At 40.6% G+C, this 27,020-nt stretch overlaps 1 long non-coding RNA gene across 2 annotated transcripts; it reads left to right on the top strand.

The window, feature by feature from the left end:
• The first annotated feature begins 18,962 nt into the window (after nt 1-18,962).
• LOC309355983 lies at nt 18,963-25,176 on the top strand. Of its 2 annotated transcripts, none has more exons than XR_014162682.1 (2): nt 18,963-19,091; nt 24,595-25,176. It is a non-coding gene; the product is annotated as an uncharacterized lncRNA (long non-coding RNA). The 2 variants fall into 2 exon arrangements; XR_014162683.1 differs by lacking the exon at nt 18,963-19,091 and adding an exon at nt 20,493-20,883.
• Nucleotides 25,177-27,020: the final 1,844 nt, after the last annotated feature.

The raw sequence follows: 27,020 nt of genomic DNA, 5'->3' as shown, positions 1-27,020 counted from the left end.
ACATTGTTATACAGCTCTTGTTTTATAAATATATGATGATTTCTGAAAAGACACAAAATAATCTTTTGGGAAACACACATGATAAAGTGATGCGGACTGGAAATAGACTGACTTAACCATTCCTAGTCCTCCAGTCCCCAAAGTCTTTATGTTCCCGTATGAGTTTTCATGGCACTCTCTTTAATATGAAATCAGTGTTAAGAGTGGGTGTGTCAAAATTAGTTTGCTTACAAAGTGTTCTTTGAAATAATAATAGTTAAGTACCCATCACTGTATTCCATTGAACACAGCAAGGGCTGTCTTCCACTGAATAGTGAGGAACTAACAGAAAATTTGCTTCATTTTTCAGATATGGATTACTGTTTCCAATGCCCCAAAGGCCAATTTCCAAACAGCAACAGAGATCAATGTCTTCCTAAAGTCCTAAACTTCCTGTCTTTCACAGAACCTTTGGGAATCACTTTAACCTTTTTGATTTTGTCTTCTTCTGTAATCACAGCTTTGGTGCTAGAAATTTTCATCAAGCACAAGGACACTCCCATTGTCAAAGCCAACAATCGGAATCTCACCTACATTCTACTCATCTCCCTCTTGCTCTCTTTCCTCTGCTCTTTGCTATTCATTGGCTGCCCTCAAACAGTGACTTGCTGTTTACGACAAACTACCTTTGGCATCATCTTCTCAGTGGCTGTTTCTTGTGTTTTGGCAAAAACTGTCACTGTGGTCCTGGCTTTCATGGCCACCAAGCCAGGATCGAGGATGAGGAAATGGGTGGGGAAAAGTCTGGCCAATTCTGTTGTATTTAGCTGCTCCATTATTGAAGCTATCATTTGTGTTGTGTGGCTATGCACTGCTCCTCCATTCCCACATTTGGACATGTATTCTCTCATGGAAGAAATCATAGTGGAATGCAGTGAAGGATCAGTCATTGTGTTTTCTTGTGTTCTGGGATACTTGGGATTTCTGGCTAGTGTTAGCTTCGCAGTTGCTTTTCAGGCCAGAAAGTTGCCAGATAGCTTCAATGAAGCCAAGTTCATCACTTTCAGCATGCTGGTATTTTGCAGTGTTTGGTTGTCCTTTGTTCCTTCTTACCTGAGCACAAAGGGGAAATACATGGTGGCTGTGGAGATCTTCTCCATCTTGGCCTCCAGTGCTGGGTTACTGGGTTGTATCTTTGCCCCGAAATGCTACATAATTATCCTGAGGCCTTCGTTGAACAGCAGAGAGCAGCTTATACGTAGAAATACCTAGGAATTAAATTGTTTTGCTTTTTATGTATTATTCCATTGAAATGACTATTCGAAAGTACCCCTGAAAACATGTTAAAAACATGTTAAATAACTTGGCCTTTTCAAGAAACATGCTTCTGTGACCCTCAATATTCTATATTTCTTTTCTTATTTAGTCTGATATTCCAAATCTGCCTACTCCCCTTAAATGGAAGAGTGGGGTATACATTTTTCTCTGAGGGTCATGTTCTCTCTTGTCCATAGGTATGAATGTAGAGTTTTGTGGCATATATTGCATGTTCAGATACAGTAAGGATTCCTATCATTGCCTCCCACTGTTTTTACTGAATACATAGGACTACATTATTGAATCAAAACAGGCCAAATCTTTATTGGTTACTTGTGTAAGTGATTTTGACTCAGGCATTGGTTGATTATCTACATAGCACGTCTGCTGACTGCTTCTCAGGGGGGTCACTTCTGGGACAGAATTGCCCTAGGAATTATATCAAATAGTAGCAGCCCACCGAAACCACTGTTTTGGGGCTTATGGACAAAACACTTTTCCATGGATCCTTTTAATGAAAAACCCCAATTCCTGGAAGGGGAAGGCATAACCATACAATTCTTCCAATTAAATATCATGGATTCTACCTAATGCCTAACCATTGAAGTTGTGATGAAAGCTGTGAAGGAGTAAAAAACCACAAGACCGGTCAATTTGTCGGGAGATAAAATTCCTTCCTGGTCCCAAATACAGTGATTCCTTGGCAAGGTCAAGAAGCAAACAACAAAGCATCACACCAGGATACTACAAAATTTTTGGACAGGGATGCTGGAGACAAAATGAATCCATAAGTTGTTTACAAACAATAAATAACAATAACAGACATAAAACATCATAAAACCATCCAAAACCAGATTACAATATTTCCCTTAAATTTACTTTTTTTAAAAAAAATCATTCCATTTTCCGCCAATGAGTGATGTCTTACAAAGTGCAATACTTGTGGGTGATAACTTTGAACACTTTCATTATAACAAATTGCTAAATGTCATCATTCATCTTGCCAATTCCCACATGGATTTTTGTGAAATCACAAGCACAATAATTAGCACTCTGAAAGCTAATATTAAGTGTCTGTGAGTTTCCCTTTATCAATTTTTTTATAGCCTTTGAAAAGGTTTGTGGTGTATAACAGATTGAACCTAGGCATTCTGTATAACAAAGTATCTCACAATGATTGTGGTATTTCTTTTGCCTCTTCTCATATTGTTACTGCATGTACCTCAAACTGAGTGTGAGCTACATGCTGTTATGTGCGCTGTGGTAGATAGTTTCCAGCTCCCATATCAATATTATGAGATAGGTGAGCTAATCATTGGAGCAATTGTTACTCAGTATGGCTGCATATTTGGAGAAATATCATTTAGTGAACACCCCACAACAAAATTTCTAGATGAACTGAAAGAATTTGCGTAAGGATGTTTTTTCCCTCTGCATGTGTTGTGTCAGATCATAAGTACTAAGGAAAAGGTAATGGAAGGGAATGCAGATGATACAATGGTGGTTGGTTTAATCACAGCTGGAGAGGGGGAGGCAGCCTATAGGAAGGAAATTGAGCAGTTGGGGGAGTGGTGCAGGAAAAACAACTTACTCCTTAACTTAAAGAAAACAAAAGAGATTATTGTGGCCTTTAGGAAATGTAAATTGAATATTCATCCATTTATTATTGAGGGGAAGTGCGTGGAACAGGTCTTGGTGTTTCGATTTCTGGGAATGGAGTTGAGAGATGACCTAACCTGGGGAGAAAACAGCAAAGACCTGATGAAGAGAGCACAGCAGTGGTTATATTTTCTGAGAATCCTCTGGAAATACAATCTCTCAAAGGACCTGTTGATGGCATTTTACCATTGTACTGTGGAGAGTGTATTAACTTATGGTCTGTGTGTGTGGTTTGGGAGCTGCACGGCCAGGGGGAAAACAATGCTGTCCAGGGTTGTAAAGAATGCAGAGAGAATAATTGGGTGCACCTTTCCCACCTTAGATCAAATCTATGCTGTCAGATGCCATAAGAAAGCTACAGAGATAGCACAGGATAGTACGCACCCTGGAAATGATCTCTTTCAGCTTCTGCCTTCTGGAAGAAGGTATAGGGTTATAAAGACCAGGACTAGCCACCTGAGAAACAGTTTCTATGCAATTGCAATTCTGGTTCTAAACGCAGCATAAGGAGTCTCTATAGTATATTGTATTTTAAAATGGGGTTTCAGAGTTTTTAGGGGGTTTTGAATGTCTTACATAGATTTTCAATTTCATTGTTCTATATGGGACAATGACAATAAAGATATTGTATCGTATCATATCGTATCGTATTGTATTGTAGTGGTTGTAGACTAGGGATGGGGAGCGAATTTGTGGCCCTCCAGACTACAATTCCCATAGTCCTTGATGATTGACAAACTGTCTGGAGCTGATGGGAGTTTGAGCCCATCCACATCTAGAGAACCATAGGTTCCTTCTCCCTGTTGTAAACACATATGTAGGTCCAAAGCAAATTCATAATTACCTTTGAGTAACTTGTACAAATTTAATTCTTAGGAAGGCATGAAGAACAGTATGATATAATGCTATAATCTGAGGAAACTGTATAAAAGCCTAGTACGTTCTAATCAAAACAGCTTCCTACCATCAAAAACAATTTGCCTTATACTTGCTGGCTATTCAGCTTAAATATCACTGATCAAACTTTGGACTTATGAATGCTTTGCTACTCAACTGTTAAGATCTAAACTTTGTAACAAAACATGCTTAAGCACTATTTCTTGTTCAAGGCTAATATTTACTTTTGATATTTATGTCTTAATCAAAGTGAACCAAGAATTCATAGATTTCCCTACTCATAACTAACATTGAAGAAGTGGTAATCAGTTACAGGCAATAGGCCTAGGACTCCCTAGATGCATATAGTCTTTCTTCTATGTATTACACTTTATATTTGCTTATTATTTTGGTTTGACTTGGTTTGGCATATTGTTGTTTTTTGTTTCTCCTCATCATGCTGATTCTATATTCCACATGTCACTTTGTCACATCATAGAATCATAGTATTTTAGAGCTGGAAGGGCAATGTAGGAATCTTTTGCCCAGCATGAGGCTCAAACCCATGACCCTGAGATAAAGAGTCTCATGCTCTACCTCAGTGTTTCCCAACCTTGTGCCTCCAGCTGTTTTTGAACTACAATTCCCATCATCCCTGACCACTGGTCTTGCTAGCTAGGGATGATGGGAGTTGTAGGCCAAAAACATCTGGAGGCACAAGGTTGGGAAACACTGCTCTACCTGACTGAGCTATCCTATTATTTCAGGTAATTTATCACTTACTTTTTTCTCCCTCCTCTCAGTCTTTCCATACTTTCCAATCCAGACATATTATTACTTCTTGTATCTTCCCTTTAGTTTATTTCTTTCTATCTCTATTTTATTCCATAAAACACCCAAGATTTCTCCCCATTATTTTTCTCAACCAAAGAAACATACTGCATAATGGTCATATCCATTCAATTATATGGGCCACATTTTAAATGAGATTTATTTATTTATATTGATTGATTTAAAAATGTTCCTTAATATTAATTTCAGCTGTATCTCTGATTTTGCTGTTCAAAGAGATCCATTGCTATTGGAGTGTGACTTCAGAGGTGGTTTTAGGTTAGTACTACTGGATCCATCACACTGGGCACCAAGCTTAAGGGGCATTGGAATGCATCACAACTAGAAATAGTGTATTGGTGACTGGCTGATAGATTTTACAGAAAGTTGGGTTCAATGTGGCTTTCTTCAGCAGCACATTCACAGTTACCACAGTCTCTGAAAATCTGAAAGTAGATATTGAGTACTCAGTGCTGGGATGCTGGGTGGTGTAGAGGCAGGGTGACAGCTGTCAGACTGATCTGTGTGAGATTGCCTTCATCAGAAAGGGTCCAGAGCCACTGAACAGGCTGGACATTTATTTTGGATTGATGCTGGGCATTCTGCATGAATATGGAGCTCAAGATGACAGGGTTGTTTCTTTTGCCTCTGCTTCTCTTGTTTCCGTGACTCCCTCAGACTGACTGTGAGTCACATGCTGCTATGCATACCATGGTTGATTCCCCCCACTTCCCACATCAATATTATCAGTCAGGGGACCTAACAATTGGATTTATTGTTACTCAGTATGGCTACTTATCTGATGAACTATCATTCAGGGTACATCCCACAAACGTGTTTCTGGAAGAACTAAAACTTATGTAAGGAGTATGTTTCTCTGCGTACTTCAGGCCAGGTCATAACTATTACTCCTTGAAAAAAGTGGTTTAAAAATGTCCTTAATGAATTCTGGGTATGCTATACACATATATCAAGAAGTAAGGCTATATATCTGCCTTAATTAACTCTTCCTTCAGTTCAAGGACAAAGAACTACCAGCGTATCTTGTCCTTGGCATTTGCTGTCAAGGAGGTAAACGAGAACCCTGAATTTCTACCAAATGTCAGCCTTGGCTTCCACATTTATGACAGTTATACAAATGCAAGGATGACTCATCAGAACACCCTGAAACTTCTTTCCAGTCATAAAACTGTAGTCCCCAACTTCAAATGCAATAAGCAGAAGAATCTGATGGCCGTCATTGGAGGACTCGACTCTGAAATCTCCCTTTACATGGCTACTCTTTTAGGCATCTACAAGATTCCACAGGTAAAATATTTGGATTGGCTATACGGTTTTCCCACATGGAAACCCAGCCAGATGGGTGGGATATGAATTATTATTATTATTATCATTACTATTATAGATAATATTTACCATTCTACTATTGGCCTTTTCAGTTTCTCTTTTGTTCTTTTTGGAAAGAAAGTGTCAGTCTGCAAACAATGAATGTGTAGTTAACACAACTGTGTAATTGGCCCCCTATTCATGAAAGAGGAAAAGCGAACAATTAATCCCATTCTTTATAGGAAGGCACAAGTGGTAACCCACCCTCCCTCCCCAAAACAACTATAAATGGAATTGCCACCACTCAAGGGTATGTTTTGCAGCTGGGCCAGAGCATCTCCCATTGGCAATTGTGACACCTCATTTCAGTGTCTCTGGCATAGAATGGGTAGTCAAAGATAGAATAAGAAACCTAGCAACTGACTAAATGATCAAATAAATGAAGTGTTCCTTGTTCATTTAAATAAAATATACAATAAAATACTAGCAACCAAAGAAATGGGATCCTCATAGCAGAGGGTTCTGGTTGTGTGTGGGACCCACCTGATAGGGTTAAAATGGGGGGGGGGTAAGAGGTCCTGGCCATGCCCCTGGGATCACACCAGGTGATTTTAGCTGACAGCCAGTGAGTGGCGTGATCCCAGGGGCTTTAAAAACGGCAGTGTGGCGCAAGGAGGGGCATTTGCTTTGCACTGTTGAACACCCGCCCACCTTCCATAGTTTAGGTACAGTTGCTTGGCCTTACTTTGGTTTGGGTCGCCTGTTTTGGAACAGGGGCTGGGTAGGAATTTTTCCATTTGGCAGATTGGCTTTAGCCATTTGGTTTTCGCCTACCCCTTGGCAAATCGTCACAACTTGTAAGGTGGCTCAGTTGGATTGTGGGGAGGGGAGGTGCGGCCATCACCTGCCCCTCCAGGAACTGTGTATTCCATTAAAGGAATCTGGGCATCCTGGATCTCGTCCGAAGTCCGCTTGAGGGGCTAGGGCCATGCCCGGACCACAGAAACCTCGGGATGAGTTTAGGTTGGTCCTCATCGACCTAGCTCCCTCGTTTGGTTTACCCCATTGGATGATCACCCTGAGAGGTGGAATCAGTTATAGTGAGGAGTCAATGCCTAAGCCAATACCGCTCACGTGATTGTATTTCAATAAAGTTGTGGCCAAAACTTTGCCCAAAAACTTAAACTAATATAAGTGTCTGTGTGTATTTATTTTGGGTATGGGTCTTGGGGCCTCGAGACGCAAATGGTACAAGCAGTAAATTACAACTTGGTGGCTGGGATAGGAGGCTTGTTGGTTTTTGAATGTCTGATGTAGATTTTTTCAATTTCATTGTTCTGTATGGGACAATGACAATAAAGCTTATCGTATTGTATCAAATGATGGTCAGTGACAAGTCCCTGCTATATAGTTTGAAGACATTTGTTTTATCCATTATGACTTTTCAGGAGTATCTTATGTCACCCCCCACTCACCCAATGAACTCTTGAAAAAAAGACTTTCCTGACATTTTACTGAAATTTCCATGTCTTTTTATTTAGATTGCCTATTGTGTAATTGCTCCAGTGACTGATGTTAAAACCCATCTCCCTTCATTCTACCGGATGGTGCCCAATGAAGAATATCAGTATGAAGGGATAGCTCAGCTTCTTCTGCATTTTAAATGGACGTGGGTTGGAATCCTCACAATGGACGATGATAATGGAGACAAGTTTTTCCAGACCTTGATTCCAATGCTTTTGAACCATGGAATCTGTATAGCCCTCAAGGGAAAAATTCCAGCCACCTCTCAAGCGGCAGATACACTTACTTCCTTTGATTCCATCTTGGACGAAGCTATTTATCTATCGAATGCCAGTGTTCAAGTGTTGGTTGTAAATGCAGAAACTATTACTATCTCCTTTTTGTTAATTAAAATATATGCATATGCAGCACAGGAGTCTATTCTACCATTAGCTATGGGAAAAGTGTGGATCATGACAGCCCAATGGGATTTCTCAGCAGACACAATACAGATGGAGATGGAGATGGATATGCAAGTCTTTGATGGTGCCTTCACTTTTGCAATACACTTAAATGAAGTGCCGGGGTTCAGAAAATTCCTGCAAACTGTTTGTCCTAAATCAAAAAATGAAGATGGGTTTATTTTGCTCTTCTGGGAGAAGGCATTCAGCTGCTTATATTCTGATTCTATGGATGGCATGGAAAATAATAATAATGCCTGTAGTGGTGAAGAGAATTTGGAGAGTCTCCCTGGGACACTCTTTGAGATGAGTATGACTGGCCAAAGCTACACCATCTACAATGCAGTTCATGCCATAGGACATAGTTTACATAAGATGTACTCAGCCAGGCAGAAACACAGAGCCATGCCAAACAGAGGTAGAGTGAGTCCAGTAAAAGTACAACCTTGGCAGGTAGTGTTTCTCATCCAAAGTTAATTTCTTTGAAAGCTGTATGCACATATCTGCTAACAATGTCCTGTGTTCCCTGAATACTTTGCCCACTCACGTGACTTCTTTTCTCCTTGTAATTTTTTATTAATAATACAAAAGGTGGATAGAATTCCAGAGTTAAAAGAGAACAGGAAAAAACTGCTGGTTTATTTATTTGGAACAAACAAACTTTTCTACCCTATTATAGAGACACATAATTATTATGTTATATAATTCATATTAGGGCAACATATTCATTAGGCCAATTAAAATGTTGCAAAACATGATCGCCTAATAAAGGTTTAGCCTACTATGGATTTGGAGCATTGGTTTTTCTTTTTATAATAGTCCCACACAAGTATCTTTCTTTTTTTTTTGTTATTTTTTTGACTTTACATATAATGATTTGGTGTTGTTAAGTATAATATTTTACTGCTTAAATATGCTGGATATGATTAATTCCACAAGTGCCAATTATATGCACAAATTGAAGAATATTGCAAAAAGAAACAGTTATTTCACTATTTCCTCTCCATTTACACCAGAAGACAAGGTAGGCATATATACTTCCCTATACCCCGAGGTTCACAGAAAAGATAAACATAAACGCCACAATATATTTAATCAAAATAAAAATAGCATCCTAATAACACCTCCCCATTGGTCCCATTGGTGCACTGGTGGGAATTGTTATTTTGGAAGATGTTCAGTAGGGCTTGTTCTGGGGTAACTTCTAGTACCTGTTTAGTCATTTTGCTTACTGTATTTTTCGCTCCATAAGACGCACTTTTTCCCTCCTAAAAAGTAAGGGGAAATATCTGTGCGTCTTATGGAGCAAATGTGTGGTCTATCCCTGGCTCCCTTTCTGGCCCCGCCCCCTTGCCCAGGCCTCCATTGTTGAATGTTCTGCAGACAGAGGCTGTTTGTTTCCCCAGCGACATGTGATTGGCTGATTAGATTATATGTCTGGAAACTGTAGAAACAACTCCTTTTCCTTTCCTAAAGAAGCTGCAAAACTGTGAGTTTAACCCTATAAAAACAGGATTTTTTTCCCTTTGCAAAGTCAGCTGATCCTCAAAAAACTGGGGCTTTTCCACTTTCCTCCTCTAAAAACTAGGTGCGTTTTATGTTCAGGTGCATCTTATGGAGCGAAAAATTCCTTGTATGACTGTTGTCCAGAAGAGTTGGGTTTGGGGGCATTCCCACCACATGTGGAAGTGTATGCCTGTGGAAGTGTAGCCTCTTCATCATTTTTGTGAGGTTCCTGGGTGTATCAGGGCCAGATTCTGTGGTGTTTGGTACCATCTGTAAGTGAGTTTCATAGTGAGTTATTTTCTTTTCACTGATAAGGGAGGTTTAGACCACATTCTAGTCTACTGAGTGGCATTAATTTCATAGACTATGCCATCTTCCCGTTGTTTTTTTATTGTGTTGTAATCATATAAATTCTTTAATGATATTAATTAAATAAACAGGGGTTTGTGTATATAACAGGTCTCCTACATGGGCACCGCCATTAAACTTCTTCAAAGGGTTTTGAAAATATTGATAATAAATGAAATTAAAATTAAAAATTAAAATAAAATATGTGTGTGTGGGGGGGTTGTGCCTGTCTGTACATCTCCACTAGCAGGGGAGGGCCTGTGCCGCATTTGTCTTTCCCAAGTGTGGTCCCCAGAATGTGGTTCCTCACTGGGCCCCAGTCTGCTCTTTAGCGCCAGTTACCAAGGATATTGCCTTGGTGCCAGGCCTGGGCTAGGCTGCACATTCCCTCACAGCCTCCCTGACTTTCTTGGTCCCCTCCTGCCATTCTCACTTGGCAGTGGTGTTGGTGATGGCAGCAGCAGTAAGTTGGAGGCCTCCAGTCCAGGAATTTCATTGGGGCTCTCCTGGTCCTGGTGGGATCAAGATTGTCGGGGTATGTGTGTGTGAGGCTCTGTGCTGCCTCTTCACTTGTCATTTTGGGCTCCCTGGGCTCCCTTTTCATTGCTGTGATGGTGAAGGTGGTGTGGGGACCAGACAAGCAGCTTGGTTGGTTCTGGTGGTCCTTAGGAGTTCAGTGAGGCTATGGCACTCACTATCTTGCCTTGCCAAAAGTCCCTCTTTTTAAAAATTTTGCCTTGCACTTTTTTTCATTCCAGCTTCACTCGTTCTTGCGAATTATCTCCTTTAACAACAGTGCTGGTGACAGAGTGTCATTTGATGAGAATGGTGAATTAATATCTGGATTTGATATTGTAAACTGGGTACTTTTTCCAAACAAATCGTTTTTACGAGTGAAAGTAGGAGGGATGGATCCACAGGCTTTACCGGATCAGAAATTCACAGTGAATGAAGAGGCTATCACATGGCACAGAATATTTAACCAGGTGGGATCCAAATATAGAAATAAGATAAAACTTAAATTAGTAAGAGGCACAATAAAGAACCATGCCAGGTGATTCCATTCAGTAGGAGAGTCAATCTATCTGTCTACTTATTCATATGTATACAGAAAACGTAAGAGCAAGTGCTAAATGGGAAGAGTTCCAACAATGAGCCTTGATAATTCTTCTTACACTGATATATTATTATTCTCAGTAACATATATAGGGGACTAAATCATATAGCAGAGTGGTTGACTAAATGATTATTTTCTCTCTTATTAATTCAGGTATATATTGCCCATATATATTAACCCCTCATTATTTAAAAAGTATAAAGGCCAATCCAAATTTTAAAACATTGTAATAAATAAATGTAAGTCAGTGCAAGAGAAGGTAAATGTCAAACTGCTGCCCTACTGTATTATCTTGACCAAATGAAAAAAATGAACAAGGCATCAATTTCCAAGGGTCATTTTCCTAGTGAGCAGATTTTTTTGTATAATAAAGTCCTGGTGCGATATCCTGGCCATTCTTAGTTCTATGTTAGGAGTTTTCTTAGACACAACCAAACATAATTAGAAACAGAATTTGATATAAAAATGTAAGCTGGTTGTTTCTAGTGTCCTGTATCCTTGCTCTGTTCTTTTCACTGGTGCTGCATTACCATGGGACCCAATGTTCTCAACAGCAGCATTTTGTGTGTGTGTGTGTATGTGTTTGTGTTTGTAAAGGTACATCAATTTATTTCTCTTCATTTTTAATGGATAGGTGGTGCCACTTGCCAGATGTAATGATCACTGTCATCCAGGCTACAGAAGAAAAAAGAAGGAGGGGGAGCCATTTTGTTGTTATGATTGCACTCCATGTCCGGATGGAAAGATTTCAGACAAGAATGGTAGAAGACATAGTGACCTAAATGATGGATTGCACATTGAATCCCCTTTTTCTGCTGTCAGTCTAGTTCCCTAAAACAGAATGTGAATGACAATTGTATAGTTCTGATATAGATCCATAACATTTTATATCAAGTCCAGATAATGTGTTTGGTATACTGCCAAATTTCATCACCATTGCCATGCTTTTCTCTTATTTCAAGTCGAATGATGCATGTGTTTTTGAGAGATTTCTGCTTCATCCATAGTTATTGACACCACCAGTGTAGTTGTACATTGATTTCTCAATGTACACCTCCCACATGTATTTTTGCAGAGTCTTGTTATTGTTTTACCTAAGAAATAACAAAAGATTTTTATATAAATGAAAATACAACAAGAAATGTCTACTCTGATAGTGTGTGTGTGTGTGTGTGTGTGTGTGTGTAAGATGAATGCTGAAATGATCTAGCTTGCTTAATCCCAGCTGGATATTCTGAGACCAAAAGAGCAATGGCACCAGTGTAGAGGAAGAAACTTTCAGAAAGTATTCCCATTTACTCTTAATTAATCAGACAGCTTTATGCTGAGTTTGTCATCTTTGACTATTGAGCGATTGATACAAACTTTGTCCCATTTTCAGATATGGACAACTGCTTCCAATGCCCAGAAGGTCAATTCTCAAACAAGAACAAAGATAACTGCCTTCCTAAGACCCTTAACTTTCTCTCTTTCACGGAGCTCTTGGGGACTACTTTAGCCTTCTTTATTTTGTTTTCTTCTCTAATCACAGCTGCAGTGCTGGGGATTTTCATTAAGAACAAGGACACCCCTATCGTCAAAGCCAACAATCGGGAACTCACCTACTCTCTTCTCATCTCTCTACTGCTTTGCTTCCTGTGCTCCTTGCTATTCATTGGCCGACCTAACATAGTGACCTGCTATTTAAGACAAACAGCATTTGGTATCATATTCTCAGTGGCTGTTTCCTGCATTTTAGCAAAAACCATTACTGTGGTTTTGGCTTTCATGGCCACCAAGCCAGGATCCAGGATGAGAAAATGGGTGGGGAAAAGATTGGCCACTTCTATTCTACTTGGCTGTTCCACTATTCAAGCCATTATATGTGCTGTTTGGTTATGTACTGCTCCTCCATTTCCACATTTTGATATGCATTCTCTGACTGAAGAAATCATACTGGAATGCAATGAAGGGTCTGTGACTCTGTTTTATTGTGTTCTGGGGTACTTAGGATTTCTGGCCACTGTCAGCTTCATTGTGGCTTTTCAGGCCAGGAAGTTGCCAGATAGTTTCAATGAAGCCAAGTTCATCACGTTCAGCATGTTGGTCTTTTGCAGTGTTTGGTTGTCTTTTGTTCCTTCTTATTTAAGCACAAAAGGAAAATACATGGTGGCTGTGGAGATCTTCTCCATTTTGTCCTCTAGTGCTGGGTTACTAGGTTGCATCTTTGCCCCCAAATGCTACATAATTATCTTGAGGCCTTCCTTGAACACAAAGGACCAGCTAATAAGGAGGAATATCTAGGAAATTAATTGTTTGGAGATTTATGCATAAAAAGATATTAAATTGAGCCATTTTTTCAAACCAAATATATGTACTAACTTTTTCAACTTTTCAAGTCTTCTCCATTCAGTGCTTTTGTAAAAAATATCAGGATAAAAATGTAACAGATTTACACATCTTGTTGTGTACAAACTGTGAATTACACTTTAAAATAGTGGTAAATTGCCATTGGTTATGAATCTGACTCAATTCATTAGCCATTGTCTGTTGCAAACGATTGTCTGTAATTTGTGCAAAATGCTAAGTCAGCATTTTTCTACGAGGCCCTGGGGAGTGACCCAGGGACACCCACCCCCAACACCACCTGCTGCACCCTGGGACCGCCAGGCCTGGTGGGGGAAGGGGTTAGGCCATGTGCAGTGTCGCTTCCCCCCACGGCCCCCATGCCCCCACAGGCACGGGGCGCCAGCCAGAAGGCCCATGTGCCACCACCCAGCCAGGGCCGCCAGGGAAAGGGCCCCCCTTTTATAGGGGTTATTCTGGGATCTATTACACACACACCGCCATCCTTTGGGAGCCCTTTCACGGGGGGCGGGGGCAAACGCCCCAGGCCTACCTTTGGAGCGAGGAAGTCCAGCGACGTCCTTCCCGAAGAAGCTCTGGAGCCAAGTGTGGATTCCCAGCTAAGATCCTCCATCTATTGTGTGGGCAGGTAATCCCTCCCCTACCTGGCCTGGTCTCCTTGACAACACCCCCCCAGCCGGGATTGGACAACTGACTGAGGTAGGCAGAGACCTCCAGGTGTCCCACCTGAGGGAAGGCGAAGCCAAGCCTATGCTGATGGAGCCGCTCCAGATCCAGGGGCTGCACATGTCTACGCAAAGGGCGCCCCCTGTTTTTATACGGGGAGCAGTAATTTTTGAAGAGGTTCTCCTCTAGGCTATACAGCAGGAGGTGAAAAAGTGATGAAGCATTAAAAGGCCAATAAGAGCATTGCTACTGGAGTGTGACTTCAGAGGTGGATTTAGGTTAGTACTACTGGATCCACCACACCGGGCACCAAGCTTAGGGGGCATTTGAATGCATCACAACTAGGAATAGTGTATTAGTAACTGGATGATAGATTTTACAGAAATTTGGGTTCAATGTGGCTTTCTTGAGCAGCACATTCACAGTTACCACATTCTGTCCCACTGTCAAACATCTCTTACTGTCAGAAAGTCGACCTCAAAGTTGGGTTATGCTATCATAAAATTGCAATAACAGTCCTTGAAATGGAGTGGAATACAGTGGTGCCCCGCAAGACGAATGCCTCGCAAGACGGAAAACCCGCAAGACGAAAGGGTTTTCCGTTTGCGAGTTGCTTCGCAAGACGAATTTCCCTATGGGCTTGCTTCGTAAGAAGAAAGCCCATAGGGAAATCTCCGGGGACCTCTTTTAAATGCTGGCAGTGGGGAGCAAAGCCTCCCCCCCTCCGGCCTTCAGAAGAGGTCCAGGAAGGCCGGCGGGGGCCGAAAGGCTTTGTTCCCCACCGCCAGCATTTTAAAAGCGTTCCGGGATAGAGGGAAGCGCTTCCTGCTATCCCGGACGGCTTTTGAAGGCAGACGGGGGGGGGAGCAAAAACCTTTGCCCCCCGCCGGCCTTCAGAAGAGGTCCTGGACCTCTTCTGAAGGCCAGCGGGGGGCAAAAGTCTTTGCTCCCCCCTGCCTCCCTTCCCGGGAGAGCGGAGAAACGCAGCTCGTTTCTCCGCTATCCCGGACGGCTTTTGAAGGCAGGCGGGGGGGAGCAAAGACTTTCGCCACCCACCGGCCTTCAGAAGAGGTCCTGGACCTCTTATGAAGGTGGGGGGGGTGAAAGTCTTTGCTCCCCCCCCCCACCTGCCTTCCCGGGGGCTTTAAAATAGCCCTGGTACAGCGGAGAAGTCCTCTGCTGTCCCGGGGTTTTTTAAAATGCTGGGGGTGGGAAGAAAAGTCCTTGCCCCTCCCCCCAGCCTTCAGAAGAGGTCGGGGGACAGACGGTTCCCGGACCTGGTCTGAAGGCGGTTTCCATAGGAACGCATTGATTGATTTTCAATGCATTCCTATGGGAAACCGTGCTTCGCAAGACGAAAAACTCGCAAGACGAAAAAACTTGCGGAACAAATTAATTTTGTCTTGTGAGGCACCACTGTATTGCCCTAGAATGCAGAGTAATCCAGAAACTCCAGTAAAACATAAGTTATGGTCAGTATCCTAAAACTATCCAGCTGTCATAAGAATCAGATAGGCTTGTCTATTAAGTTAGATTAAAAATAAGAATACTTTATTCTATTGTTCAGCCACAAGTAATGTTTTGCACAATGCAATACACTGAGGAGACATCTTTGAAAACTTTGATTATCACAAATTATTAGTTGTCCTCATGCATATTGCCAAATCCCATGTGGATTTTCTCTGATCACAATCACAATAATTAACAAACTCTGAAAGTAGATATTGAATACTCAGTGCTGGGATGCTGGGTGGTGTAGAGACAGGGTGACCGCTGTCAGACTGATCTGTGTGAGATTGCCTTCCTCAGAAAGGGTCCAGAGCCACTGAACAGGCTGGACGTTTATTTTGGATTGATGCTGGGCATTCTGCATGAATATGTGGCTCAGGATGACAGGGTTGTTTCTTTTGCCTCTGCTTCTCTTGTTTCCGCGACTCCCTCAGACTGACTGTGAGTCACATGCTGTTATGCATACCATGGTTGATTCCCCCCAGTTCCCACATCAATATTATCAGTCAGGGGACCTATCGATTGGATTTATTGTTACTCAGTATGGCTACTTATCTGATGAACTATCATTCAGGGTACATCCCACAAACGCGTTTCTGGAAGAACTAAAACTGATGTAAGGAGTATGTTTTCTCTGCGTACTTCAGGCCAGGTCATAACTATTACTCCTTGAAAAAAGTGGTTTAAAAGTGTCCTTAATGAATTCTGGGTATGCTATACACATATATCAAGAAGTAAGGCTTTGCACCTGCTTGATCTACTCAACAAACCCCAGCTATCTCCTCCATGTCAACACACAGGGTTTCCCCTTCTCATCTCCCCTTTCCAGTTGCATTTCTGAAGCCACTTCTATCTTCTGTAATGTAGCCCTCCTTTGCACTGATTCTCACCTTCGTCTTCAAAACCAGGTTTGTGTGTGAGGGGAGGAGAAACTGCTTTTCTCAGCTAAAGAAGTTTGAGTCAATAGAGATGAAGTGAGGCTGAGAAAAAAGTGGTAGTTTTAAAACAAAATTTGGGAGGGGGGACGCCGAGGGATTTTTAATAAATAAATAAATCAAACCAACCACTCTTAGCCAGGAGAAATAGCAGATATGAGTAGAACACGGAAGCTAAGACTGAAAAGCTAACGCAACAGAACTATCCCAAGCTGCCTTTTCATTGCCCTCATATTTTGTTTTAAACTGCCACTCCGCCCCCATGTTGAACCCTGTTCAGTCTACTGAAACCTCTGCTTTCTTTTAAAATCACCAGATAGTTATTCTGTGTTCCCTTCTCATTGCACTCAGACTTCTCTGTCTTTCATTCCTCAGCAGCTTTGTGTGTGAGAGATAACTAATGTGGACCTCCCATATATTCCATAGTACTCAAACCCATGTCTTTGGCAATTTTCCTGACAGTTCCTCCCAACCCTGCTTTATTGAAACCTCTACCAGTGTCTGAACCACCGCTTTCCCCCTTGCAGTGTTGCTCCCTTCTTGCTGCCTTGCCAGGGCCACTGTTGTTGTGCAACCTGCCTTCAGCTTTGTTTCCCTACCCCACTCTGGTTTCATGCGAAGCCAGGATTCCTATGTGGCATTACAAATGTTCCATAGGGGCTGAACAATGGTCTCTCTCTCTCTCTCTCTCTCTCTCTCTCTCTCTCTCTCTCTCTGTGTGTGTGTGTGTGTGTTTGTGTGTATTGTAGTTTCTAATCAAAACTGACTGAGAATACAATCTTGTGTACCTTCTCGCCTGCATATTGGCATATTCTTCAGTTTATATACAACTAATATGATTTTGGATTTATTAATGCTTTCCCTTTGGAATCTTAAGATCTATGGTTCAGAGCAATAAATGTTTAAGCACTACTATTGTGCATCTTTTTTTCCAAGTGAATTTTTTATTGTTTTCCTTGCATATCTTTTCCAACAAATTGTAATAACACCATACATTCCCTTTGACTCTGCCGGGTCATGACCCCCCTCCCTCCCCACAACTGGTATATTTATCCTCTTTCCATCACACACATCATTCTCAAATTAGTACTATTATACATTGGAGGTATTATGTCAATCCTGCTAGTGTCTTGACCTCTTTACAATTCTTCTTTAAATATTCAATAAATTTACTCCAGTTATTTTGGTATCTTTGATCTCCCTGGTCCCGGATCCTCCCTGACAGTTTGGCAAGTTCTGCATATTCTGTCAACTTCGCCTGCCACTCCTGTATAGTTGGTATATCTTGCACTTTCCATCTTTGGGCCAGAAGGGTCCTCGCGGCAGCTGTAGCATACATGAACAAATTTTGATCTTCTATTTTAATTTCTGTTCCTATTAAGCCTAATAGACATGCTTCCAGTCTTTTGGGGTACTATTGTGCATCTTAAGTTATGATACTGCAAAGTCATATAAAGTGTGTGTGTGTGTGTGTGTGTGTGTGTATAAATCAATCAATCAATCAATCTTTATTACGGTCCAGAGACCCAACAAATCATTACATATCTATCTATCTATCTATCTATCTCTATATCTATATATATATGTGTAGATAGATATAGATATATGTTGTGCACAAGATCTCATTTAAAATCAGTGCGACATAACAAATAAACCTGAAGTATAATACATTAAAGAAACAAACATGCATAATGTGTTACCTGACAAGAAGGTTATTAAAACATTGGGGGGGGGGAGTTGTTAGAAAAATAATATGCATATTAATAAACATTTATTAATGTTATGTACTGAGTTGAATAGGCTCCAAAATGCAGCAGTCTGAATGGTCCTAGAACAATAGGATCCAAAATGCAGCAGTCTGATTTGTCTAGAACAATAGGATTCAGAATGCAGCAGTCTGATTGGTCCTAGAACAATAGGATTCAGAATGCAGCAGTCTGATTGGTCCTAGAAAAAAGCAGCAGTATGATTGGTCCGCATGGGCCACCCAATCCAGCTCCAGGTGGAAGTGAATCCACAACCTGATTGGCCTACAGGAGAATCCCAGAATTAGCCAATCATGTGCAGCCCATTGTGTAAACAATGTATATAGAGCAGATATTGTGGAGGGACTTCCATTCCTCCTCACCACTATGAGCTGAATAAAGAGCATGAAATCCACTCTCAACTCCAAGTATATTTCAATTAATAAAAGGGGAAATGGATCCATAGATATTATACCAGTGATCAATCTTTATTAATTGCAAAGTTTTCCAACATTTGGCTATTATCGTGCTAGCTGCTGTTAGTAAATTTGTTATTAAATCCTAACTTACAAAGCAGGCAAGATTCTTTCAAAATATTCCTTCCAATTAGATGTAATCTAACAACTGATGGTTGATGAAGAGCTATATATATGCCTTAAATAACTCTTTCTTCAGTTCAAGGACAAAGAGCTACCAGCGTATCTTGTCCTTGGCATTTGCTGTCAAAGAGATAAACAAGAACCCTGAATTTCTACCAAATGTCAGCCTTGGCTTCCACATTTATGACAGTTATACAAATGCAAGGATGACTCATCAGAACACCCTGAAACTTCTTTCCAGTCATAAAACTATAATCCCCAACTTCAAATGCAATAAGCAGAAGAATCTGATGGCCGTCATTGGAGGACTCGACTCTGAAATCTCCCTTTACATGGCTACTCTTTTAGGCATCTACAAGATTCCACAGGTAAAATATTTGGATTGGCTATACGGTTTTCCCACATGGAAACCCAGCCAGATGGGTGGGATATGAATTATTATTATTATTATCATTACTATTATAGATAATATTTACCTTTCTACTGATGGCCTTTTCAGTTTCTCTTTTGTTCTTTATGGAAAGAAAGTGTCAGTCAGCAAACAATGAATGTGTAGTTAACACAACTGTGTAATTGGCCCCCTATTCATGCAAGAGGAAAAGTGAATAATTAATCCCATTCTTCATGAGAAGGCACAAGTGGTAACCCTCCCTCCCTCCCCAAAACAACTACAAATGGAATTGTCACCACTCAAGGGTATGTCCTGCAGTTGGGCCAGAGCATCTCCCACTGGCAATTGTGACACCTCATTTCAGTGTCTCTGGCATAGAATGGGTAGTCAGAGATAGAATAAGAAACCTAGTAACTGACTAAATGATCTAATTAATGAAGTCTTCCTTGTCCATTTAAATAAAATATACAATAAAATACTAGCAAACAAAGAAATGGGATTCTCATAACAGAGGGTCCTGGTTTCTATTCAAATGCGATTTTGGTTTTAAACGCAGTGTAAGGTAGTCTCTATGGGAGTATATTGTATTTAATTATGGGGTATCAGAGTTTTTAGGGGACTAACCAGGCTGGAATAGCTGGGATAGCATGCTTGCTGGTTTTTGAATGTCTGATGTAGATTTTTTCAATTTTGTTGTTCTGTATGGGACAATGACAATAAAGAATATATCGTATCGAATGATGGCCAGTGGCAAGTCCCTGCTATATAGTTTGAAGGCATTTGTTTTCTCCATTATGACTTTTCAGGAGTATCTTATGTCACCCCCCACTCACCCAATGAACTCTTGAAAAAAAGACTTGCATGACATTTTACTGAAATTTACATATTTTTTTACTTAGATTGCCTATTGTGTAATTGCTCCAGTGACTGATGTTAAAACCCATCTCCCTTCATTCTACCGGATGGTGCCCAATGAAGAATATCAGTATGAAGGGATAGCTCAGCTTCTTCTGCATTTTCAATGGACATGGGTTGGGATCCTCACAATGGACGATGATAATGGAGACAAGTTTTTACAGACCTTGATTCCAATGCTTTTGAACCATGGAATCTGTATAGCCCTTAAGGGGAAAATTCCAGCCACCTCTCAAGCAGCAGATACACTTACTTCCTTTGATTCCATCTTGGATGAAGATATTTATCTATCAAATGCCAGTGTTCAAGTGTTGGTTGTAAATGCAGAAACTATTACTATCTCTTTTTTGTTATTTAAAATATATGCATATGCAGCACTGGAGGATATCCTACCATTAGCTGTAGGGAAAGTATGGATCATGACAGCCCAATGGGATTTCTCAGCAGACACAACACAGACGGATATGGATATGCAAGTCTTTGATGGTGCCTTCACTTTTGCAATACACTTAAATGAAGTGCCAGGGTTCAGAAAATTCCTGCAGACTGTTCGTCCTAAATCAAAAAATGAAGATGGGTTTATTTTGCTCTTCTGGGAAAATGCATTCAACTGCTTATATTCTGATTCTATGGATGGCATGGAAAATACTAATAATGCCTGTAGTGGTGAAGAGAATTTGGAGAGCCTCCCTGGGACACTCTTTGAGATGAGTATGACTGGCCAAAGCTACACCATCTACAATGCAGTTCATGCCATAGGACATAGTTTACATAAGATGTACTCAGCCAGGCGGAAACACAGAGCCATGCCAAACAGAGGTAGAGTGAGTCCAGTAAAAGTACAACCTTGGCAGGTAGTGTTTCTCATCCAAAGTTAATTTCTTTGAAAGCTGTATGCACATATCTGCTAACAATGTCCTGTGATCCTTGAATACTTTGCCCACTCCCGTGACTTCTTTTCTCCTTGTAATTTTTTATTAATAATACAAAAGGTGGATAGAATTCCAGAGTTAAAAGAGAACAGGAAAAAACTGCTGGTTTATTTATTTGGAACAAACAAACTTTTCTACCCTATTATAGAGACACATAATTATTCTATTATATAATCCATATTAGGGCAACATATTCATTAGGCCAACTAAAACGTTGCAAAACATGATTGCCTAATAAGGTATTAGCCTATTATGGATTTGGAGCATTGGTTTTTCTTTTTATAAATCCCACACAAGTATCTTTCTTTTTTTTGTTATTTTTATGACTTTACATATAATGATTTGGTGTTGTTAAGTATAATATTTTACTGCTTAAATATGCTGGATATGATTAATTTTACAAGTGCCGCTTATATGCAGAAAATGAAAAATTTTGCAAAAAGAAAGAGTTATCTCACTATTTCGTCTCCATTCACATCAGAAGACAAGGAAGGCATACATACCTCCCTATACCCCGAGGTGCACAGAAAAGATCAACATAAAAGCCACAATATATTTAATCAAAATAAAAATAGCACCCCAATAAAACCTCCCCATTGGTACCATTGGTGCACTGGTGGGAATTGATATTTTGGAAGATGTTCAGTAGGGCCCATTCTGGGGTAACTTCTAGTACCTGTTTAGTCATTTTGCTTACCGTATTTTTCGCTCCATAAGACGCACGTTTTCCCTCCTAAAAAGTAAGGGGAAATATCTGTGCGTCTTATGGAGTGAATGTGTGGTTGATCCCTGGCTCCCTTTCTGGCCCTGCCCCCTTGCCCAGGCCTCCATTGTTGAATGTTCCGCAGACAGAGGCTGTTTGTTTCCCCAGCGACATGTGATTGGCTGATTAGATTATATGTCTGGAAACTGTAGAAACAACTCCTTTTCGTTTCCTAAAGAAGCTGCAAAACTGAGTTTAACCCTATAAAAACAGAATTTTTTTTCCTTTTCAAAGTCAGCTCAACAACTTTGAGCTGATCCTCTGAAAACTGGGGCTTTTCCCCTTTCCTCCTCTAAAAACTAGGTGCGTTTTATGTTCAGGTGCATCTTATGGAGCGAGAAATACAGTATTTCTTGTATGACTGTTGTCCAGAAGAGTTGGGTTTCTGGGCATTCCCACCACATGTGGAAGTGTATGCCTGTGGAAGTGTAGCCTCTTCATCATTTTTGTGAGGTTCCTGGGTGTATCAGGGCCAGTTTCTGTGGTGTTTGGTACCATCTGTAAGTGAGTTTTATAGTGAGTTATTTACTTTTCACTAATAAGGGAGGTTTAGACCACATTCTAGTCTACTGAGTGGCATTAATTTCATAGACTATGCCATCTTCCCGTTGTTTTTTTATTGTGTTGTAATCATATAAATTCTTTAATGAGATTAATTAAATAAACAGAGGTGTGTGTATATATATTGGTCACCTACATGGGCACCGCCATTACACTTCTTCAAAGGGTTTTGAAAATATTGATAATAAATGAAATTAAAATTAAAAATTAAAATAAAATATGGGGGGGGTGTTGTGCCTGTCTGTACATCTCCGCTAGGACGGGAGGGCCTGTGCCGCATTTGTCTTTCCCCCGTGTGGTCCCCAGAATGTGGTTCGTCACTGGGCCCCACTCTGCTCTTTTGTGCCAGTTACCAAGGATATTGGCTTGGTGTCAGGCCTGGGCTAGGCTGCACATTTCCTCACAGCCTCCCTGACTTTCTCGGTCCCCTCCTGCCATTCTCACTTGGCAGTGGTGGTGGTGGTGATGGCAGCAGCAGTAAGTTGGAGGCCTCCAGTCCAGGAATTTCATTGGGGCTCTCTTGGTCCTGGTGGGATCAAGATTGTTGGGGTATGGGTGTGTGAGGCTCTGCGCTGCCTCTTCACTTGCCATTTTGGGCTCCCTGGGCTCCCATTTCATTGCTGTGCTGGTGAAGGTGGTGTGGGGACCAGACAAGCAGCTTGGTTGGTTCTGGTGGTCCTTAGGAATTTAGTGCGGCTATGGCACTCACTATCTTGCCTCGCCAAAAGTCCCTCTTTTTAAAAATTTTGACTTGCACTTTTTTTCATTCCAGCTTCACTCTTTCCTACGAAGTATCTCCTTTAACAACAGTGCTGGTGACAGAGTGTCATTTGATGAGAATAGTGAATTAGTATCTGGATTTGATATTGTAAACTGGGTACTTTTTCCAAACAAATCGTTTTTACGAGTGAAAGTAGGAGGGATGGATCCACAGGCTTTACCGGATCAGAAATTCACAGTGAATGAAGAGGCTATCACATGGCACACAATATTTAACCAGGTGGGATCCAAATATAGAAATAAGATAAAACTTAAATTAGTAAGAGGCACAATAAAGAACCATGCCATGTGATTCCATTCAGTAGGAGAGTCAATCTATCTGTCTACTTATTCATATGTACATTGAAAATATAAGAGCAGGTGCTAAATGGGAAGAGTTCCAACAATGAGCCTTGATAATTCTTCTTACACTGATATATTATTATTCTCAGTAACATATAGGTAAAAGGTAAAGGTACCCCTGCCTGTACGGGCCAGTCTTGCCAGACTCTGGGGTTGTGCGCCCATCTCACTCAAGAGGCCAGGGGCCAGCGCTGTCCGAAGACACTTCCGGGTCACGTGGCCAGCGTGACATCGCTGCTCTGGCGAGCCAGAGCTGCACACGGAAACGCCGTTTACCTTCCCGCTAGAAAGTGGTCCCTATTTATCTACTTGCACCCAGGGGTGCTTTCGAACTGCTAGGTTGGCAGGCGCTGGGACCGAGCAGCGGGAGCGCACCCCGCCGCAGGGATTCGAACCGCCGACCTTTCGATCGGCAAGCCCTAGGCGCTGAGGCCACCCGCAGCACCACCCGCGTCCACTAGTAACATATATGGTTGACTAAATCATATAGCAGAGTGGTTGACTAAATGATTATTTTCTTTCTTATTAATTCAGTTATATATTGCCCATATATATTAACACCTCATTATTTTAAAAGTATAAAGGCCAATCCAAATTTTAAAACATTGTAATAAATAAATGTAAGTCAGTGCAAGAGAAGGTAAATGTCAAACTGCTGCCCTACTGTATTATCTTGACCAAATGAAAAAAATGAACAAGGCATCAATTTCCAAGGGTCATTTTCCTAGTGAGCAGATTTTTTTTGTATAATAAAGTCCTGGTGCGATATCCTGGCCATTCTTAATTCTATGTTAGGAGTTTTCTTAGACACAGCCAAACAGAATTAAGCTGGTTGTTTCTAGTGTACTGTATCCTTGCTCTGTTCTTTTCACTAGTCCTGCATTCTCATTTCTAATCTTACTCAAAGGTAGAAGAAACAGCTTGTGAAGCAATCAGCAACTGGCCGATGATGAGCTTGAATCAATTTGTCCGAAAGCCACACATACAAAATCAATTCCCACCCCCTTTCCTCTTCTATCTATCTAGCATTAATGTACAAAATTATTGTGGGATTTGATGGTTTTGAATCACTTAAATCTCATTTACCATGGGACCCAAAGTTCTCAACAGCAGCATTTTTTTGTGTGTGTGTGTGTGTCTGTTTGTAAAGGTACATCAATTTATTTCTCTTCATTTTTAATGGATAGGTGCTGCCACTTGCCAGATGTAATGATCACTGTCTTCCAGGCTACAGAAGAAAAAAGAAGGAGGGGGAGCCATTTTGTTGCTATGATTGCACTCCATGTCCAGATGGAAAGATTTCAGACCAGAATGGTATAAGACATAGTGACCTAAATGATGGATTGCACATTGAATCCCCTTTTTCTGCTGTCAATATAGTTACCTAAAACAGAATGTGAATGACAATTGTCTAGTTCTGACATAGATCCATAACATTTTATATCAAGTCCAGATAATGTGTTTGGTATACTGCAAGATTTCATCACCATTGCCATGCTTTTCTAAAAGGGATTTCCATCTCTTATTTCAAGTCGAAAGATGTGTGTGTTTTTGATGTACATCTTGATACAGAACATTCATATCATGGGTGTAGTTGAAGTTGATTTGTGCTTCATCCATAGTGATTCACACCACAAGTGTAGTTATACATTGATTTCTCAATGTATACACCTCCCACATGTATGGTTGCAGAGTCTTGTTATTGTTTTACCTAAGAAATATCAAAATATTTTTATATAAGTGAAAATACAACAAGAAATGTCTACTCTGATAGAGAGAGAGAGAGCGAGAGAGAGAGCGCTGAATGCTGAAATGATCTAGCTTGCTTAATCCCAGCTGGATGTTCTGAGACCAAAAGAGCAATGGCACCAGTGTAGAGGAAGAAACTTTCAGAAAGTATTCCCATTTACTGTTATTTAATCGGACAGTTCTATGCTGAGTTTGTCATCTTTGACTATTGAACGATTGATACAAACTTTGTCCCATTTTCAGATATGGACAACTGCTTCCAATGCCCAGAAGGTCAATTCTCAAGCCAGAACAAAGATAACTGCCTTCCTAAGACCCTTAACTTTCTCTCTTTCACGGAGCTCTTGGGGACTACTTTAGCCTTCTTTATTTTGTTTTCTTCTCTAATCACAGCTGCAGTGCTGGGGATTTTCATTAAGAACAAAGACACCCCTATCGTCAAAGCCAACAATCGGGAACTCACCTACTCTCTTCTCATCTCTCTACTGCTTTGCTTCCTGTGCTCCTTGCTATTCATTGGCCGACCTAACATAGTGACCTGCTATTTAAGACAAACAGCGTTTGGTATCATATTCTCAGTGGCTGTCTCCTGCATTTTAGCAAAAACCATTACTGTGGTTTTGGCTTTCATGGCCACCAAGCCAGGATCCAGGATGAGAAAATGGGTGGGGAAAAGATTGGCCAGTTTTGTTCTTCTTGGCTGCTCCACTATTGAAGCCATTATATGTGCTGTTTGGTTATGTACTGCTCCTCCATTTCCACATTTTGATATGTATTCTCTGACTGAAGAAATCATACTGGAATGCAATGAAGGGTCTGTGACTCTGTTTTATTGTGTTCTGGGGTACTTAGGATTTCTGGCCACTGTCAGCTTCATTGTGGCTTTTCAGGCCAGGAAGTTGCCAGATAGTTTCAATGAAGCCAAGTTCATCACGTTCAGCATGTTGGTCTTTAGCAGTGTTTGGTTGTCCTTTGTTCCTTCTTATTTAAGCACAAAAGGAAAATACATGGTGGCTGTGGAGATCTTCTCCATTTTGTCCTCCAGTGCTGGGTTACTAGGTTGCATCTTTGCCCCCAAATGCTACATAATTATCTTGATGCCTTCCTTGAACACAAAGGACCAGCTAATAAGGAGGAATATCTAGGGAATTAATTGCATAAAATGCTATTAAATGGGGCCATTTTTTCAAACCAAATATATGTACTAACTTTTTCAACTTTTCAAGTCTTCTCCTTTGAGTGCTTTTGTAAAAAATATTGTGATAAAAATGTAACAGATTTACACATCTTGTTGTGTACAAACTGTACACATTACACTTTAAAATAATGGTTAATTGCCATTGGTTATGAATCTGACTCAATTCATTAGCCATTGTCTGTTGCAAACGATTGTCTGTAATTTGTGCAAAATGTTAAGTCAGCATTTTTGAGGGAGTTCTCCTCTAGGCTATACAGCAGGAGGTGGAAAAGTGATGAAGCATTAAAAGGCCAATAAGAGCAATATCAATTATTTATGATCATGAGAAGTTTACTGGTCAATATGTTAAAATAATACAGCAACGAGCCATTTCCTCCCATTTGAAAAAATCCAGTACTAGGTATATTGAAGTGCTAGTTTCATAAACATAAAGTAAGAACTGTTGTTGGGGGCATGAACAATGATGCTAAGTTGTATTTGTGTTTAAAAGAAATATGGGGGGAAAGTTGATTTACAGGCATGCTTACGTTTTGTGTTTCTTCATGTATGATAATACTGTATTTCCAAAGACAAATTCAAATTTTCACATATTTATTACCATAAATAAGAAATTCCCCAGATCTACCATGAATTTTCTGTTATAATCTGAAGTTGCAATAAAAATTC

This window comes from Podarcis melisellensis, assembly GCF_964234715.1.
Source record: "Podarcis melisellensis genome assembly, chromosome: 13".
Taxonomy (NCBI): domain Eukaryota; kingdom Metazoa; phylum Chordata; class Lepidosauria; order Squamata; family Lacertidae; genus Podarcis; species Podarcis melisellensis.
This window is presented reverse-complemented; position numbering and strand designations above follow the sequence as displayed.